Genomic DNA, 21327 nt, shown 5'->3' on the forward strand with positions numbered 1-21327 from the left:
TGCTACATGGCTTTCTCTGAAAAGAACTGTGGGGTAAAATAGGTGTGTATTACACTACGTTTGAGAAATTTAAACCAGACTATGTAACAGACTTTTCATTAAGACCCTAAAGAATCATATCAACTTGTTGAAAATGGACATCTGATGATCCCTAAAAAAAAACAAGTGTATAGTTGTTGCCATATTTTTTTACAATGAATTTCTGCAATTACAGGTGCTGGTCTTTTACTTTACATTGCACATTATATATATGAAATATGATCAGAAAATTCAGTCTGAATAACTTTTAAAACTGATACATTTTTTTTTTACTTTAAAGGTTCAGTTAGATACCATAACTCCATTAACCCCTGTTATTAGATGCCATAACTACACACTCTCAATATATTTCTCCATTCTCCAATACATGTACTATATTATGACATTTCCTTCACCATATCCTTCACTAATATTTCACTTTTGATTGCTTTTAAAAACATAGTTTTATATTTTTCATGTTTAATTCCTGTCAATCACAGCTCATGATAGTTGAAGGACGAAAGATATCTTGTGAAGCTGCCATCAGCCAAGCAGTGTTGTCATGATATCATTGAAATGAATAAGAAAGAATAGCTAGGTATTATAAACCTCCTTGGTTCAGAGAACAAAAACTTAACAGATCTGAATTGGAAACACCCAAAAAAAAAAAAAACAAACTAAACAAAAAAAGTTTATAAAATAATAATTTTCCTGTTTAATAAAAAAGGTCTGTGGCACAAGGACACATTTGAGGCAAACAATACACACAACCTCATTCTCTGATTTTCCGTCTGACTATCTGACTATTTATTAAGTAAAGAAGAAAAAAAAAAAAAAAAAAAACATGATCCTCTCACACCCCAGTCCAAAAGCCCAGGGGCTCGTGTTGGTGATGTGCAGGAAGGTAGCAGCATCATGACAGTAATCTCTTACCCTCGGGACACACAGACTCTAACTGATAAGTGCCAGGGAGCAGGGGGAACATATTCCGTTAGGGGTGTCTTCAGCAGACAGCGAGGCTATCCGGCATCCCCTCAGAGCTCAGCCCGGTAATCTGACTCGACACGGTTGACATTACACACTGACGCCAATGATGGAGAGCATCTCAAACTAACTGCAAGATAGGATGAGTGCTTTTAGGTGCCCTGGCATCCTGTGATGAATTATTGTGTTGGGATTATTAAACTGAGATCAGAAAAGTTTCAATAACTTAAGCAGACAGTAAGAAACATGAAACGTAGAATAGTTATTACATTAACATTAACTCACAATGAGCAATTATTATTTTCACAGTGTTGGATATGTCAGTGTTTTGTAACAACATTAATTCCAGTGCATGTATATATATCTTTGCTGTGTCAGATAAAAAAAATAAAATAAAAAACACTCTCACATTTATCATACTCTGATATCCATACCAATACACCCACAGAATTATAATTGCTTATTCTCAATTCAATTGGAATTTTTTTTCCACCTGGAGCAGAGAAGGGGGGGGGGGGGGTTGCTCCTTAGGCCAAATGGTGGAAAATAGTCAAACAAGTAAATAAATAATTTTACATATTGCCTTTTTAATGGGTTTTAAAGGGGACCATTTTGTCACTATAATGTCCTGAGTGTATTTTAAGTTTTTCTTATTTTTGGTAATGAGAGTAAAATACATTTCTGAAACAAAATTATGGTGAAATATTCCAATTCCAATAAAAAAAATTAATAAATTAATGTAACCAAATTTATGCTGTTTGCATTACCACTGCCGTAACAATCAATAATAATAAAATAAATGTCCCTAAGGGTGCACAGGAGTTAAATAATATGAACATCTTTCGATTTTTATAATATATTAGTACATAAATTATTATTACCAAAGATTAATATGCTTTAAGTTTAGTAAGTTCATGTTAATTAATGTTAACAAATGGAGCCTTTTCATAATCAAAAAAGCAGCTTCAGAGATATTTATTTATTTATAATGTGCACAATAATCTATAATATCTCTTAATCTATCCCTTCAGTTTGTGTGAAATTACTTGCACTCCAGTAAAATGTAAATGACTTATCTGTGTAACCTGCATTTATCTCATGCCAGCCGTGGACAGCAGACGAAGAAGTAATGAAATTGGAAAGGTCATCATTTTTAACGATTGAGGACAGAAGACATGTTACTTCAGGCTGTAAAGTAGAGAGGAAAAGGTCAGGTCAGATTGAAGTCTCCGCACCTACTCCTTGTGTTATTACTGAGACGAAGGCAAAATGGATTTTCCAAGACCCCCTCTAAACACCATGCATTAAAAAAAGAGAGAGAGAGGAAATACAACGAGACATTTCCAGAATGTCATGTGGCTTAAGGCTTCTTGGGTCGAAGGGCAGAAAATTTGGGCTAAACCTCTCAGAAACGGGCTTTGACAAGGTGGACAAGGGAAGAATCAAAGGTGATGAAGACCACGCAGCCAAAGGAAGAAGGTCAGCACGTCTGTCTCAGTTTTCAGCACCTGATGTCTAGTTCTTGGCACCCAATGTCATCAGTGTGTAAGGGCACATGAGTGATTCAGGACCGCCTCTTTCAAAGCACGTCAACAAAAACAAATTATATTCAATATATTGAAACTTAACTTCTTTGGCTTCAGAAGCCAAAAAGTTTTATTAAGCCAGAAGCAGATTAAATTATGTGTTCTTAGTCAAAAATGTGGAAATTTATGGAGGCATCTATTATTTTTTTATAAGAATTAAAATAGATTTTCAGCCATTCTTTTTTACATTTACTGTAAATATTTTACCAAATCTCAGCACTAAGAAGTATAAGAGTGAATCAAGTGTTCATACTTCAACATGCTATTCCATTACATACTATAAAATATGTAAAAAAAGAATTGAATTATTCTTTATAGGTTTAATCATAATTCATAATTAATCTGTTTTTTATTTAATTTTTTTTATTTTATTTTATGTTAAATTCTAAGCCAATTCACTTGAAAATATTAATATTTAATACCAATATTTTTATTGCAAATTTATTTTTTTGAACTTCACTAAGCAAGTTTGCTCTTTAGGACTATCACAGGCGAACTTGACAGACATTTTTGAGTACACCATAGCTTGGAGGCATGAATGTTTTCTAAGAAAAAAAGGTAAAAAACAAGTTATTATGATTATGTATGAAGCATGAAGTTACACCCCTAAACCAAACCCTCAGTGGGTCATATCATAACTAAGCAAAAATGAGATCTTATTAATCAGCCACCAGTTCATTAAAACATAAAATAGTAATTAATTCCTTTCAGAACGTGTTGCATTTCTTCAAATGTTTGAATTCAGGCTTCAGAGTCCAAGTCAGTTCTTTCTAATATTGGACATCTGTTGAAATCCCTCTTGAGGTTTTGCAGGTTGAGATGTCAATGTGACAATCGCATGTGACTCCGTGAAGATACGCTAAAGGGCAGCCGTACATTTTGGGCAGGCGTCTCCCTTCTCTCTGTTTCATGTCGCTCTCAGGGTTTGTCTGGCTGTTGACATGCTGTTACATATGCTTGAGTAAGCACTTGCATCCTCCAATGCCTCGCTCATAATTGTTTCTTAGTAATCAACTCAGTTACAGCATTATGTTAATGCAGGGTGTGAAATGTGAGGTGCTGTGAGGACTACTGAGTGATGTGATGGAGCTGAATGTTTGATAAACTGCGTGGGGATCAGGGATTTGCCTTGTCATTGCATAAGATGATGGGGTAAGATGTGTCACTTGGCAAGCTGTGTTTCTCCCTCGGTCAGGAAAATTGTGCATAATCTTTCTTACATTACATTTACAGCCAGATTCTATTCCCCGATTAAAGGTACTGTACACACTTATTGAAAAAATTGAAACAACCCTACACTAAATATCAAATCCTTGACAAACCTGGAAAGAAAACCTGGGAATGCAATAACCTGGAAATGGTTTATGTTGTTGCAAGATGTGATCTGACTAAGAATAGATCTGACACCATCTCTCACGAACTTGTAAAAACTTGCCAACGAGTAGCAATTACATTTTTTCATTTGTTTCTCACAAAAAAATGAATAAATGTAGGACTTCAGAAAACCAGAAATACAGAACACATGCTCATATTGACTACATTAATGGTATATTTATGTTTATTTATATTTAACGTTTCCATGTGTATTTTAGTTTTTCTAAAGTTATTGTTAGTTTTCTTAATTTTGTTGTGTTTTTTTTTATTCTATTCATATTTATATGAATATATTATTTAAACTTATAGTTTCATTTCAATGTTAACTTTTTGTTATTTTAGTACAACAAGTTAAAATAAATGAAAATGAGATGTTTCCAAATTAAATTGAAATGTTATTTAAAGTGTATTATTCAAGTAAATTTTTTAAGGTTAAATAATATAATAATAAATTAAAAATGAGGTAAACAGTAGGTGTATGCACGTCTGTGTGTGTTCGCTGTCAGGCCCCCTACAAAATTAGAGCCCAAACACAACAGGAAGTGCAGCAGAAACAGTGATCACAGAGGCATGTATAATTCTCAGGTGATTATTCTTTGTCCCGAGGCATCATTAGAGTAGTGCATCAAATCATTCCCGCCTGGCTCAGGCACAGTTCTCCTACACCAAAGTCACAGGATCCCGGGCCTGTCATGAGATCAGCCAGGTAGTCTCATGTGAGAGTGTGCAAATATATTATTTCTTCTTTACTATCATGCTTGAACAGGTCGGTGGAGGGATGGAGCTGAAATGGAAATGGAATCGGACAGGACTGGAGTCATGAGGAGCGGAGAGGGAAGTGATGATGCATGAAAGGCCCTGGATGATAATAACAACGTGATGATACAAGTAATGATACAAGAATGATGGCAAATGCCACAATGCAGTCTTCTCAGACAGATTACTATCACTGTTTTGCACACAGACTTGCACACAGAAAATAAAGGATGATGCAAGCTTATGAGTAATTAACATTTAGAAGAATGCAAAAGACAAAAATATTGCATTGGAGGTGGAAACAGGGGTATTTTAAAAAATTGTATATGTATATATATATATATAATGAAGGAGTGGATGCCGAATTGCCATATCCTTCATACTGATATTAATTATATTATTACATGATTTCTTGTTTGACTATTAATCAAGTTATGGCAAGAGTGAAATGTGTTACCTTATGTGCGCTTATGAGATATTAAAGAATCCTGCTCTACCCTGTATTTCTTTTCCTCAAGATTAATGTCCACATATCATGTGTGTGTATCCAACCGTAATGATAAGACACTCGCCAGTGCTAGAAAGCCTTGAATTTTAGATAAGTTCTCTGTGTACTGTATGTGTGTTAGTATCTGTCTGTACAGGGAGAAGCTCAGACAGTCCCAGGACAAACGATCAACTGCCAGTGTCCAGCGTATCAGATATACGTCTTTGGAGAGTTTATCTAGGTTTTGGAACCAATCAGAATTTTGTTGACTTATCTATTGACTATATATATATATATATATATATATATATATAGAGAGAGAGAGAGAGAGAGAGAGAGAGAGAAAGAGAGAGAGAGAATTAATTTATTTATGTATTGCTTACATGAATGCTTTTTTATATACACACTATTGTTCAAAAGTTAGGATCAGTAAGACATATTTTTAAAGAAATTGTATTCCTGAAGGAGGCATTAAAAAGCTTTAAGTTTAAAGTGGCATATTAAAGTAATTTCTAAAGAACCATGTGACACTGAAGACTGTTTTTTACATTTCCTTGTGTAAACAATTGTTATAAGACTTCTATAGCATTCTTTTAATTGGAACGGGAATTACTAAAAGCCATGGCTGAGATTTTGGGTCAGCACTTACAATGTGAGAAGATCTGTGAGGCTGTGTGCACATGTTCTGCTGCCTGTACGTCTCTCAGCCCCTCGAGATTCCCATGTGTTTGTGGTGTCGTTTCCTGCCCACAGTTCTGCCTTCTAGATCCTCATGTGTGACATTCAAGTCACAAGGATCTCAGAGAAACAACACTCTTCACACCAGACAGCCCTGCAACTGCCATCACATTCACACTCTCTGATCCACACAGAAATGGACAATTCCTCAGGGACGGCCTGTTTTCTCTTTTTCCTCAACACTTCAGCTCTCTCTCTGTTCTCTGTAGCTCAGCACAGTAGGACAGTCAAGTCTCCGAGGCTTAGATTTGCTAATCATTTAAATTATTTTCACTATATTTTTTTCAAAATAATGTATCCTGAGATAGCTAGTGTCCACAGTAGCTCCACAATCTACAATTTATGCTGTCATAAATAAAAACATATAGTCTAAAGACATCAACCATTCTGAATTAAGGATAAAGATTAGAATTTTTAAGGCAAAAGCCCATTAAAATGTGCCATTTTCATAAATCATAATCTCGGACTGGATAATAGGAAAGTCAAGCAATGTGAAGTTACCTACAGTACATTCCCTTTGACTACATGTCTTTCTGTCATATTAAGAAATAAGAAAAGGCAGAGGCCTCTGGACATAACCTACTGTATAGGTGCTTGTGCCCTACATTGTTGGGCAACCTGACAGACATTATTAAGACATAAACAATCCAAAATTCTGTATTCCATGGTAGAAACTTTTCTAGATAGATCTAGAAGGATTTTGAATAAGAAAATTAGAACAATATGTGGGGCATTGTATTCAGTTATGAGTGGGAGGAAGAAAGATCAGCAAAAATCTTTTGTAAAAGAGGGGAAATAATCAGTTAATAATTGATAGTTTTGATGAATAATAAATCACTAACATAGATGCATTCAAGCTGCAGAAAAACAGAACAGACCCTTCTTGAGTTCATTCAGCAAACAGAAAGGGGGGAAAGGAGCAGGCCTTTCCTCTCAGCTCACCTCAGCTCTCCTCGTCTATAATTCAGTGACCTTGAGATATTTCTTCCCCTGAGCTCACCACTTTTAGCTCTCATACCAACAAAAAGCAAGAGCTCCCTTCTGAATAAGAAGTAAACTGACGGTACGAGTCTCTAGGAGCGACACGTGCTCGCTGACATTGCAGATGAGGGTCTGACTCTGCAGTTATTTTTTAATAGCTCAGTGACACATACAAACTTTAAAATACATGGTCTGTATGTTGTGATATTGCTTACTAGCTCAATAAAAAAGTGGATATTTATTAACACAACACTGACAGTTATTTTGAGTGTGTTTGCGTCAAAATGAAAATGAATCCAGAAGCAGGACCGACTGAGTACTCACTCATAAGTCTGAGTGAATCAGTGGCTGTGTCACAAAGCTTAGGCTGCTAAATTGATGCCCTGCTGCCTTTGCCGTTTGTGCACGAAGGTACTTCAGCAAACTGATTTTGGGAGAGACTTTTTTGGCTGGATGATGGATTAATGGTCTATAACAAAATAGAGTTTATGACATAGCCAAGGAAATATTTAAGGAAATATTTAATTATCGCAACAGTAATTTCTAGAAATAACATCAAAAGTGGAAAACACATTTTAGAAACAGACCACCAACCACAACTTTCGGATGCCATATTTAGTTATTTATATCTCAGCTGTCACAAAATGGAATGCACAGGATTGTGGGATTTCAAAGGCAGCAAAGGATACATCTATGCTGCCTTCAACAATCAATCAGATGAAGGTATCTCAAGAGACAGGAAGTAAAGCTAACGTTGGATTCAGACATGCCTTGACGCCATCCTACCTTCTGAATATATTCCTGAAGACAGCATTTTTAAATTTTTGGATTGAATTGCTTGAGCGAATAATTCAGTGACTTGCCCACTTGTTTTTGTTACTGAATTAACCAGTTAAGTGAAAGATTTAATGGCTTACTCATACATCACTTGGTTTGTTCCTAAATTAATCTGTTGGATGAATGATTTAGTGGCCTCACTCATATGTCACTTGTTTAATTCCTTAATGAATTAGTCTCCAAGAAAACTTCAGTTGGGTGAATGATTCATTGACTCACTTGTTAGTGACTTGTTTTGTTCCTGAATTAATCAGGGTTTTTTTCCAGAATGAATCAGTGACTCATACATTGATTGGATTCATAAGGACAGCCACTTGCCACCAACTACTGGTGTATAAATGTGGAATCCATCCCCAGCACTGCACAGACTGACAGTCTGTCTTGAACGTGCAATCACAGACAAGTGGAGTGTTAAAAAAGTCCCAGTGTTGTGGACTGCGTATTACCTTTATAGCAGGCTCATATAATATATGATAAACACTATTCAGTTTTGAAATATTCAAGGTTTAGTGGAAAAGTGTGTGTGTGTGTCTGTGTGTGTGTATGCTGAAAAGCACACTGAAAAGTATGGTGAGGTTTCAGAGTTACAGATAAATTCCTGCTGTGTGTCTACTTTTTACATTTAAAGCATTTGCATTATCCGTTTATTTAATAAGCAAGCTTTGCTCTTTAGTTTGTAATAGACATTAATACTATACCTGCTGCTCACTATGTCTTGCCAAAGCAGTTTAGCATCCTCCTTACTCCAACATCACCCCATTGTGGGGGACTCGGCAGACAGGGGTGGACTCTCAAACGGGTGAAACAACATGCCTGGCAGGCAATGCCTGTTTACTGTCACCTGTCAGCTGTGTAGTGTGTACTGCTGTGCGGGTGGCTTGCAGTGTGTGTCAGCCATGGAAATGAGTTTGGCATGCCACATGTCTGACAAATTGGGGCCCCCTGGCCCTGATGCCTGGCACGAGACAGAGTGGCCCAGTGGGCATTAGTCTGTGCTTGACAACACCCCACCTAGCTGACCTTTTCCAAAACTGACCTCAAGCTGCTACCAATCAGCTTCCAGCTCCAGTATGCTGGTAGACAATGTGTCTCTCATCAAGCTAAAAACACATGGCAAGATTAATCCAGTCCAATTCATTTTGATTTCTCATATGGATGATACAAATAGAACTTGGTACAGTCATTATAGACATTAAACAAGATCAGGAATATATTGCAACATTTTGTAAAAATGACTATTGTGTATTTATGTGACACGTTAGATTGTAAAATGTTGAAGTCACAGCTCAGAAATATTTTCTGCCATGTTTATTTTGACAGCAGAAATGTTATTGTAAACTAAAACTATTCAATACCATTTTTAGTATTTAAAATAAAATAAAAATAATAAAATAAATTACAAGATGAAAACTGAGACGTATAGGATTAAAAAAAATGTTGCTTAGGTAATTAATGGAGATAAATAAGTTGAAGTTACAGTACAAAAAAAAAGCAAAAAAAAAAAAAACTACTAAAACCAAAATAAACAAATTAAGATAAATAGAAATATTTAACAAATCAGAAACTTAAAAAAATGACATACCAAAATTATTCAAACTTAAACTAAAAGGAAAAGTTAAAAGAAGTTATGTCTGACCAGTCTTGAAGAAAATTAATTAGATTTAATCACTGATCTATATATATAGATCAGTGGATTTAATTTATTTTTAAGACTAGTCTGAGCAGTTTATGTAACCGTGGCACCTGGTTTCACAGTCAGGGCTTAGACTTTTCACATTAGCATTTTTGGTGTGCACCTGGGTTTGATTGACTTCAGAATTCGATATGTTTGGATTATGTGAATGCCAGGTTTAGGCCATAGTTAAATTAGGACATGTAAGTATATTTTAGTTTTCTTAAAAAAAAAAAACAGTACCATTACTGGTGTGCAATGCATCTCAAGACAAATCATTGACACTGATATATTTTAAGATATGTCAGTGCAGCTTTCTTTCAGTTAAAACCGCCCAGACTAGGCTTAAGACTTGTCTGTGAAACTGAGGGTAAAAGTTTTTGATAGCTATTATCTTATTAGAAGATTATTTTAAGCTTATCTCTATAGCATCCCAAGAACAGCTATTTATTTATTTAGGGACATATTCATCAGACATATTAATAGTAATAGCAACTGAATATCCTCGAGGAAATTAATGAATGCAGCACTTAATTTTCATAAATTTTTTCTACAATAAAAGGGAAAAACATTTTTAATATGGAATTATTTATGACGACGGGATTTTCTGTACACGCAATAATTTTTACAAATACCTGAACAACTACATCTGAGTAAATGACGTGAAGAATAACGCTTGTGAGGGTACTGAATCCCCCTATGAATACAATGGTCTCGCCCATTGCTCTCTGGCAGAGGCCTGTCACGTGGTGCGGATGTCCTTCACTCTTCTGTCTCTCTCTGCTCCCCGGCTTCATTGCTTCAGGTCAAAGGAAACACCAGACATGCACCGGCAGCTGGTCGTCTTTACAGCGGAGCGGTTGGGACTCCACATGTAGGGCTTTGTGTCCACCAGAGAGTCCCAGGACGGTTAAATGTAAACAGGTATAAAGCAGCATGACTCCAATAGTATGTTCCTGCAAGACCGGAGGCTGCAGTTTTAGTACCCCGTCTATAGGACCCCGGTTATAGGACCCTAATTTTTCTGGGACCGCAGTTATAAGACCCAGGTGGTTTAGATTGTACAGTACATAGTTTGAAAGACATTTAATCTCAGGAGTATTTTTTATTATATTTTATAAAATTCGTTTTTTAATTAAAAATGCATCAGAGGTAAAATTTAAACAATTTACACAAAACAAATTACAAATGTATATCAATTTTTAAACAACTGAAAAAGAGAAGTCTTAGTTTCTTGAATTATACTGTATATTGATAAACCTCCTTAAGTTTAACTAATTTGATCGTTATCAGGTAAAATAAAGATGGAATCAGAATATGCAGTCACTAAATGTTACGGATCACTCGGGAAGCTGAGGAGTAACAGAATGAAGATGTTTATTGTACACATACACAAGCAGAGGAGCAGGTAGTGATGAGTGACAATGAGGATGGATCCGTGAAGGTAGGGTGAAGACTTCTTGGAGGGACGGTGAGCCACACACACGCACACTTGGGGAACTGGGTCTTCGGAGGGAATCGCTGGAGAGAGTAGAAGAGGAGTTAGTCCTTATAGTAAGCATACAGGAATGATCTTGTCGCGAACGTGACCGGACAATGGTTGAGTGCGTGTGTGTGGCTTTTATGGTGCTGCGGTGATAGGCTGGTGATGAGGATCAGGTGGATGTGATTTAGAACTCCGGTGAGGGTGTGCGTTGTGATTGTGTGGAGGTGGAACCTGGCGTGTTGGTAACAGTACCCCCCTCCCCACGGCCCGCTCCTGAGGGCCGGGGACCCCGACGACGTGGTGGGCGTCCTCTTCCCCTGGGAGCTGGCCGTTGGAATGATTGGAGTGGAAGGTATCGAGTAAGGTGGGATCCAGGATGTCGTTGTGTGGGACCCAGGAACGTTCCTCTGGACCGTAACCTTCCCAGTCCACTAGGTATTCCAGCTGCCCACCACGCCGCCGGGAGTCCAGGATGTCCTTGACTGTGTAGGCCGTGCCGTCATCTAGGAGGAGAGGAGGGGGGGCTTTGGCTTCGCCAGGTTCTGTGGAGGGAGAGACAGAAGGATGGTGAGGTTTAAGGAGTGACACATGGAATGTGGGGTGAATCCGGTACTCAGGGGGAAGCTGGAGTTTGTAAGTGACCGGATTGATCTGCTGGGTGATGGTGAATGGGCCAATGAATCTGGGACTGAGCTTGCGGCAGGGTAGACGCAGGCGGATGTCCCGGGTGGACAGCCAGACCTTCTGACCGGGTTGGTAGTTAGGAGCCTCGGATCGGCGAAGGTCGGCTGTCGTCCTGCGTCTGCGAAGTGCCCGCTGAAGTTGGTGATGTGCCGCGTCCCAGACCCTCTCGCTCTCCCGGAACCAGTAGTCGATGGCGGGGACATCCGAGGTTTCACCTGACCAGGGGAATAGAGGTGGTTGGTAGCCGAGTACGCACTGGAAGGGAGTGAGTCCGGTGGTGGGTTGGCGGAGGGAATTCTGTGCGTACTCGGTCCACCCAAGGAATTGGTTCCAGGAGTTCTAGTGGCCGTGACAGAAGGTACGGAGGAAGCGTCCGATCTCCTGGACCTTCCTCTCCGTCTGCCCGTTTGATTGAGGATGATACCCGGAGGACAGGCTAATGGCCACACCTAGGAGGGAATGGAAGGCTTTCCACACCCGGGAGATGAACTGGGGGCCTCGGTCCGATACGATATCTTCTGGGATGCCGAAGTGCCTGAAGACATGGTTGAACAGTAAATCAGCCGTTTCCATGGCTGTAGGCCCTTTAGAGGACGAAGAAGACAGGATTTAGAAAATCTATCCACTATAACCAAAATACAGGTATTGTTATCTGAAGGCGGGAGGTCAGTAATGAAGTCCCCCCTAGGTGTGACCACGGGCTATTAGGAATGGGCAGATGATGGAGCTTGCCAGATGGTAAATGGCGAGGACTTTTGGACATGGCGCAGCTGGTACATCCACTCCCGTACCTCCTGACATCCAAGGCCATGTTGGGCCACCAGAAGTGTTCCCTTAGCAGCGAGAGGGTTTCATTGACCCCCGGGTGACCAGTGCCAAGTGACGTATGAGTGGAGTGGATGAGTGGGGTGCGCCGTGTCCTGGGGATGTATAGGTGTCCCGGTGGGCAACCTGGCGGGGTGTTGGTAGGAGGCTCGGCTGGAGTAGGAGTGTCAGAAGACCAAGTAATCGGAGAGACAATGATATTTTCTGGGAGGATGGTCTCTGGAGTTTCAGATTTCTCTTCGAGAGGGTAGCATCTGGATAGGGCATCGGCCTTTACGTTTTTCACCCCTGGGCGGTACACGAGATGGTGAATTGGAAGCGGGTGAAGAATAACGCCCAGCGGGCCTGTCTGGGATTGAGTCTCTTGGCTACTCGAAGGTATTCTAGGTTCTTATGGTCAGTGAGGACTTGAAATGGGTGTTTGGCTCCCTCTAGCCAATGCCTCCATTCCTCCAGAGCTAGTTTGATGGCTAGCAATTCCCGATTTCCGATGTCGTAGTTTACCTCCCCCGGGTTGAGTTTCCGGGAGAAGAAGGCGCATGGATGGAGGCGGCTGGGATTCCCCTGCTGCTGGGATAGGACCGCTCCCACTCTGGTGGTTGAGGCGTCCACTTCCACCACGAAGGGCCGATCGGGATCAGGATGGACCAGGAGTGGGGCGGTCGTAAAGGCCTGTTTAAGGGTTTGAAAGGCTTCTGTGGCGGTTGGAGTCCAGGAGAGAGACTTAGGTTTCTGGCGGAGGAGATTGGTAAGGGGACTGGTGATGGTACTGAAGTTGCGTATAAACCGTCTATAGAAATTGGCGAAGCCAAGGAACCGCTGCAATTCTTTGATGGTGGTTGGAGTGGGCCAATCCTTGACTGCGCTCACCTTCCCCTCGTCCATCCGGATGCCACTGCGATTGATGGTATAGCCAAGGAACTGCACTGAGGGCTGACGGAAGGAACATTTTTCGGCTTTGAGGTAGAGCTGGTAGTCCCTCAGGCGTTGCAGGACCTCCGCAACGTGGCGTTGATGTTCTGCCAGGCTCCGGGAATAGATGAGGATATCATCGATATATACCAAGACGGACTTGTGGAGGAAATCCCCGGAGCACCTCGTGATGCAATATTCGTAGTGACCAGTAGGGGTAATGAAGGCGGTCTTCCACTCGTTCCCTTCACGTATCCGGATGAGGTTGTATGCGCTGCGGAGGTCCAACTTGGTGAACACAGTGGCACCATGGAGATGTTCCAGGGCAGCTGGGATGAGGGGAAGTGGGTACCGGAATTTTACAGTGATGTTATTGAGTGCTCAGTAATCAATACATGGCCTCAAGCCTCCATCCTTCTTCTCTACGAAGAAAAAGCTTGAAGCAGCAGGGGAGGTAGATGGACGAATATACCCTTGGGCCAGCGCCTCCTTGATGTATTCCTCCATGGCCTTCTCCTCGGGAATGGATAGGGGATATATCCTTCCCTTTGGCACTGGTTCACCCAGCAGCAGATCGATGGCACAGTCCCACGGCCGGTGTGGAGGCAGCTTGGAGGCCCGTTTAGGGCAGAAGACGTCGCTGAAGGGGGCGTAGCATTGAGGAATGGTGATGGACTGATTTTCAACTGGGCTCTCAATAGACGTGGAGTAGGCTGGGAGAGGTTCAGGGGACGGTGTGACTGGAACTGGACAACCGGAGATGCATGATTGGAAACAGGCTTCGCCCCACTTCAGGATCTCGCCCGTCTTCCAGGAAATCACAGGGTTGTGCTGCTCCAGCCACGGGCGCCCTAGAATAACGTCAGCGGTGGATTCCTCCAGAACCAGCAGATGGATCTCCTCGTGATGGAGTAGTCCAGTTTGGAGGGATATGGGGCCCACACTATGGCGCACGCACTTCCTGCTTAGCGGCCTGCCGGTGATTGTGTGGACCTGGTAGGCTGACGGCGTGGCCGTGGTAGGGAGTATGAGCTGACGGCAGAGGGCGCCGGAGATGAAGTTGCCGGCTGACCCAGAATCGAGGAGGGCGGAAACTGAAAGAGACATGTCAGCGGCAGTAAGTGTCACAATAGTGGTGAGTGGTTTCATTTGGTATCTTGAAAGGAGAATGGCACTCACCATAGGACGAGGAGGACGGACGGGGCACACTGCTATAGCATGCCCCGGGGCTGCACAGTAGAGGCACAGATTCTGGGCCAGCCGTCTCTGACGCTCCGCCATAGTGAGGCGGTAGGAGTCGAGGATCATAGGCTCGCTGGCTGGTTCTGGGGCTGACGTTTTCTGGTCGGCAGAGTGGTGTGGAGGAATGCGACTGGCCCTGGTGCTCTTCTAAGCACCACTGCATACGTGTGGAGAAGCGGATGGATAGCTGGATGAATCGCTCGAGTCCGATGGTATCCTCGTATGCAGCGAGATGCAACCGCACTCGGGGTTCCAATCCTTGACGGTAGGTTGTCAGTAAACCCTGTTCATTCCATCCACTGGAGGTCGCTAGAGTCCTAAACTGAAGGGCATATTCATTGATAGACATTTTTCCTTGTTTTAGATTATACAGCAATATATACAACACTCTTGGAAGAGTCCCAAGCTGGTCTGCCGAAAACTTCACGGAAATGGTCGATGAAGCTAGAATAAGACTGGATAACTGGGTTATTTTGAGTCCAGAGAGAATCTGCCCACAGTAGTGCTTTACCTTGCAGCTGGGAAATAATAAAGGCTACCTTTGGACGTTCAGTGGGGTACAAGTGTGGTTGCATCTCCAGGACCAGCGAACATTGAAGGAGGAATCCGCTGCATTCCTCCGCCGAACCAGAGTAGGGCGCCGGGACAGTGAGCCACACACACGCACACTTGGGGAACTGGGTCTTCGGAGGGAATCGCTGGAGAGAGTAGAAGAGGAGTTAGTCCTTACAGTAAGCATAAAGGAATGATTTTGTCGCGAACGTGACCGGACAATGTTTGAGTGCGTGTGTGTGGCTTTTATGGTGCTGCGGTGATAGGCTGGTGATGAGGATCAGGTGGATGTGATTTAGAACTCCGGTGAGGGTGTGCGTTGTGATTGTGTGGAGGTGGAACCTGGCGTGTTTGTAACACTAAATGATATAGCCAGATATTGTAATGGTTATAGAGAGGCAAGACAAAACTCGAGAATGATTAAAGAATGAGAGAAGAGAGAGATAATTAAATAAGAAACATTTGTTTAACATGTTCAACTGAAAAATATCTCTCTGATTTAACACTAGATTAAAAACGCATCTCTTTCGCCAAGCATTCAAATAATGTATCTCTTAAATTGTGACTGCAGTTGCATCTGATCAAATGTGCATTCTTATTCTTTAGCTTGGGTTAAACGAATTAATTTTACTTTGTTGGAACCGCAGCTATGCTAATGATGTGTCTATTTGTTTACATATTTTGGTAACTAGGATTTACACAAGCTCCAGTCTGGATCCAGAACACCTGAGAAGAGATGATGCTGACCCCTCAGAGGACCCCAGATGATGCCAACCCTGAAACAACAAACAGAACTAACAAATATCGCTAGAAGTGTGACTGCATCATATAATAATTGCTGTTAATAGTGTTCATCGTCTGGCTGACTACATCTTGTATTATATTTTCAGAAAAATACTGTCATATGCACATAAACTGACAGTCACCACTGTTAAGCTACTACTAAATATTGTAGAAACGTAATTTTCTGTAAAGTTGCTTTGTAATGGTTTGTATCGTAAAAAGTGCTATACAAATAAACTTGAATTGAAATGTTGGAGTTATAGAGAGAGAAATTCAAATAGAATGTTCATGTTACTGACGTCTAATTCCAAACTCCAAATGTGTAATACATATTCTTCCACTTTACTGAAATAGTTATCAGAGAACAATCACTGTTGTGTTAACATAAATATCAGTAACAAAAGGGTGCACTGGGCATTGCTAAAAAATAATTAATAATATACTCTGACCTGCAATGATAATCCGGATCAGAAAAGAAGACCTGCTCAGCCTCCTGTAAGGAGACATTCCAGAGGACAGCCAGGGCATTTATGATGGCCTATGAAAACATTAATGTAAATATACTATAATACCACTACTGAACATTGGACTGTTATATGCATCTTGAAAAAGAGAGAGCCTATTATATATAGAATATTCTGAGGTCATCTCAATTAAAATAACTCTAGTGAATTTTTTTCATCATATGTCCTACAATGATCCTAACCAAATCCATAAAATTCATATTGGCCATGCAGAACATCACAGAAACTAACACATGATAACCATGGACTGTGTTTGTCATAGGCCTGCAGATTAGGCTAAATTGTTACAGACTTTTAAAACTGCCAAACAACTCATTAATGATTGCAAAACAATGCCAAAATGACAGGCTAATTTGTAGTGCAATCATTACATTTACATTTATCTGACGCTTTTATCCAAAGCGACTTACAATTGCTATATATGTCAGAGGTCGCACGCCTCTGGAGCAACTAGGGGTTAAGTGTCTTGCTCAGGGACACATTGGTGTCTAACAGTGGATTCGACCCCGGGTCTCTCACACCAAAGGGCATTTAACCACTGCGCCAAACCCCACCCCAGGCAACCAGGCAGTTGAATTATGAAAGGTATTTTATACCTAACTAATAAGGTAAAACAATGATTAAGCAAGTTTTCGTACTAATACAGTAAGCTCCAGATAAATCTTACACATTTAACATCAGCATGCTTTCATGCTCATCTTTTAAGCTAATTTAATGTGCTGGCTAGATTTACTTATTATAAAACGCAACAAGGATTCATTAAATCATGGCCACGAATTAAGAACGTCGTAGTAATTAATACATCTAGAACAGGAATTCTAAATTCATGGGAATTAGTTATTAATTCATAGTTAGCAGCTCTCAATTTGGCTATGTAAACTTTGCTTCGTTTAAATGTAATATAATAAAGTTCATTTAATATCGGTACTCACAGTCTGATTGTCCATGTCGTCCATCTCAAATGAGTGTTTTCGGTGATCCAGTTCGGTAGGTGGCGCTAGGGTCCTATAACCGGGGTCCTATAGGGTCCTATTGTGCAGGAATACCCTTCTCCATGACTTGTGCCATGCGTAAAGATCCTGCAGTTGTCATTGAGAGGTGATCGCTTCTATAACAGTACTGAGCGGTTATAACACGTTGATCACGTGCTGTATGCAGGTTATTACATACATTTCAACGAACAGATCTTATTCATAAATCAGATATTTTTTTCATATAATGGCGTTATGAGAGAGATGTGGCTTTCTTGTATTAGCTGTGTGACCCATGAACATCACTGCAGAATATATAAGTGTGACCATTACAGCTTCCTTTCAGCCTCTTTGTAATGCTTATAATTTATTTATTTTTTTAATCAGCCTTTTTGGAAACAATGTAGTAGTATAAAAGCCTCAATCTAAATACATAACAATTAATCTAACTAAAAAGCCGATGATGATGATGATGATAAATATATAATACAGTAGAGTTTTGCTGTGTATGGTTGTTTTAGGCTAATACTAGTCTTTCAGAATACTGTGTTCTAATGTGCCAAAAGTCAAAGGTCAAAATGGCAAGGGCGTTTTGAGCAGTCTCAGAATACTGCCAATATCATATTGGCCAATATTTTAGTAATTTTAGTTTCTTTAATCTTGGTTATTACATTTTTTCCATTTGTTCTTCATATTCTATGTGGTGGTTAGTTCACAGCAGTGACAGAAATGTTGTTTTTTAAAGGAGTCATGACCCACAATTTTCACTTTTCCACGAGAATCAATGTATGTTATGATTGTCTAACGATTATACACTGGCCGGGAAGCCGATATTTAAAAGTGAAGCGTTTGTTTACCTCAGGGTTTGTAAAATAGCCCACGTGCACGCGCATTCAAATACGAGATTTTGATTTCTTCCCCGTCTTGACGTCAAGACGGGGCAGGATATACCATATATGGACACCGCAGCAGGAAGCTCGCCCCTTCCCCTCTCCCCCTCATATTCAGTCGCGAAAGACGCTGGAGTAGTGCACACGTGAGTTGCTCTGTGGTTGACTGCCAGAATCAACATGTAAATGTGTTTTCTCTACCAAGAATGGACCTAGCTATCAGAGACCAGTGGATTAAATTCATTTTTAATGACGCGGTTCCTTCAACCCTTCCACTGGCTTATTGTTACGTGTTTGTGCTAAACATTGTACGCCGAAATCCTTCACAAATTTGGGGCAATATCAGGCGAAGTTGGCATCGAAGCTCGGGAAAAGCGCCATTCCAACAAAATTGGCTGCAATTGAAACGGTAAGACTGTGTTTTTATTGCTCTACTGTGTGTAACAAACAGCATAACTGCTAATGCAGCTATTGTATGCTATTGCGTCCGTCACTAGACAAATAAACGAAAGACTGGAGGTGAAGTAATTATTTATGTTCCCTGTAAACGGACTGCAAAAATGGACTTTTGACTGCATTATAATGATTTCTTAATTCAGAATATGATCAAGATTGCGTAGGTTGATGTGTTCGGGGAATTTGCCAGTAGTAACATTTAAAGCCCCTTAAATGAACGAAATGACTCGAAAAAAGAATTGTTCATTTTGATGAACTAGTTTGAACAAGAGAGTCTGACGTTGCCAGATTGGGTGTTTTTTCCGCTACATATTAAGGCCGGTTTACGGTGTGTTTTAGCTGGGTTTTCGCCTGGAAGGCTTTATAGAAATCTGGCATCCTACTGAACGAAGTTAAACTGAGAGAGCGTGGCGTTCACAGACATTAGAATGAACGACTTCACAGTAACGTTCATCAGGCAGTAATGCGGTACGTTCAGTTCATGTTCGCCCAAAATATGAACGAGTTCATGAACTATCGTTCAATGAACGCGTCCAGGCACAACTCTGGCGGGAGTATTAGCTTCGAGGTATGGGGAATGGCTGCTAACGTACTTTGCAAAAAACAAATGACTGAGATCATCATGAATTCGGTTATTGTTTATTTATTAACGCTTACATGAGGCCCCGTCTAGTTTGTGTGTGTGTGTGCTCACGTCTTATATTTGTGTGTGTGTGCTGTGCTCACGTCTCATATGAGTAACTTTATGTGCGTAGATAGTTCATATACATGTATGTGTGACTAGTACTTAGTATATATGCAAGCGTGTTTCATATGTGTGCGTGAATGAAGTTTGATTTAAGCCCTAAACGGCGCTGGCCGGGAAGCCGGTCGCGTTCATTCACAACTTGCGCCATGATGTCAGTTTGTAATGATATGCTAAAGCGTTACCTGCGGTGTCAACCCCCCTCCTTCCTGCAACCAATCAACGTGCCCTCATTTGCATTATTATAATGACCGTCCACGACAGCCAAAATATCGCATCAGATCTCGCGAGACAATAATGCCTACAGAGATAAGGGTCTGAGGAGCTCTGTGTTTATTTTTTTTCCAATTTTCTTTTTTAGAAGGGCCTGAAAGACTATAATACAGCAGTAGGTATCCAAGGTAATACGAGGGTATGACTCCTTTAATAAGTGTTGATATTTTTCCCCCTAAATTTCCAGGTGCATTTTTACTATTTTAGGGCTTTTTAAAACTTAAATACGCGTCATAATTTCAAATTATTGTATTTAAGCAATACATTTACTATAATAGAATACTATAGGACTGTCTGTTAACTGTCAACAAAATCCATCTTTGCACTGCAGAGGCAGCGCAGAAGCTGCATTTGCAGTGCCATTTAGGTAAATCCAAACTATTTAATGAGATTTAATGAGAGACTATTTAATGCAGATCAGAAGTAACAAATGTATTCACACTGTAATTACTATTGCATAATAAATAATACTATTAGACTGTTTAAAAATACAATTTTGAAAATATATGTTTTGAAAATAGGCCTATAAAACTAAAACCATGACTTGGCACCAAGTCCCCATCTTTATTGAGTCATTGAACTGTTCATTCAAATCATTATTTGTTTAAAACGATTGATTGATTCAGTAACAAAGCAAGTGAGTGTCTTTATGAAGTGACTGTCTGTATGATGCTCTAGTTCTGCAGTGGCTTTGTTTGTATTTTTGTATTTTAATTTTTTTTTTTGCATTTTAAATGCATTCTAACAGGCTACATGCCACTGAGAATGTATGGTCTTTTAATGTGTGCTTTTGTTTGGCTTTTGCAAAGTCAAAGTCAAAGTCACCTTTATTTATATAGCGCTTTAAACAAAATACATTGCGTCAAAGCAACTGAACAACATTCATTAGGAAAACAGTGTCAATAATGAAAAAATGATAGTTAAAGGCAGTTCATTATTGAATTCAGTTATGTCATCTCTGTTCAATTAAATAGTGTCTGTGCATTTATTTGCAATCAAGTCAACGATATCGCTGTAGATGAAGTGAGTGACACAATCGATAATGTCATCATGCTCATTATTAAAAAAATTGTGGTATTATCTTTTTTTTGTTTTGCAGTTTGTCCTCATACACATCGGCCCTGCCCTGTGTGAGCTGTCGTCAGTATGGTGTTGTCCCGGAGCAGAGGGGGTTGGTGAAAGATGAGCCCAGTGTGGCGGTCCGCTCCAAGCAGGCTCAGCAGTTTGACTGGGCTCTGGCAAAACTAGACTGTCACGTACGTTGATACAAGAAACGAGGAGAGATCCAATTGCAGGTATGGTGTTTATTGAAGGGCAAATCCAAAAGGGTAAACAGTCCTGGCAGGGTCAAAACCAGAATATCCAAAACAACAAGAAAACAGAACACACGGCAAAGGCAAGACTACGGATTGTATCAAACATTTAGACATACAACAAGGACTCCGTGACAAAGACTCAGACAGACCGGGTATAAATACACAAAAGGATAATGGGGAAACTGGAGACAGGTGGGGAACAATCAATTAACTAAACAAGGAGGAAGGTGACCAA

The 21327-nt window shown here is 40.3% G+C and overlaps 1 pseudogene; it reads left to right on the forward strand.

Moving 5' to 3' along the window:
- Positions 1–2350: 2350 nt before the first annotated feature.
- Positions 2351–21327, forward strand: part of LOC132110333 (leucine-rich PPR motif-containing protein, mitochondrial-like) — a 72371-nt pseudogene continuing 53394 nt past the window's right edge.

Source organism: Carassius carassius, chromosome 30, assembly GCF_963082965.1.
Source record: "Carassius carassius chromosome 30, fCarCar2.1, whole genome shotgun sequence".
In the NCBI taxonomy this organism is placed as follows: domain Eukaryota; kingdom Metazoa; phylum Chordata; class Actinopteri; order Cypriniformes; family Cyprinidae; genus Carassius; species Carassius carassius.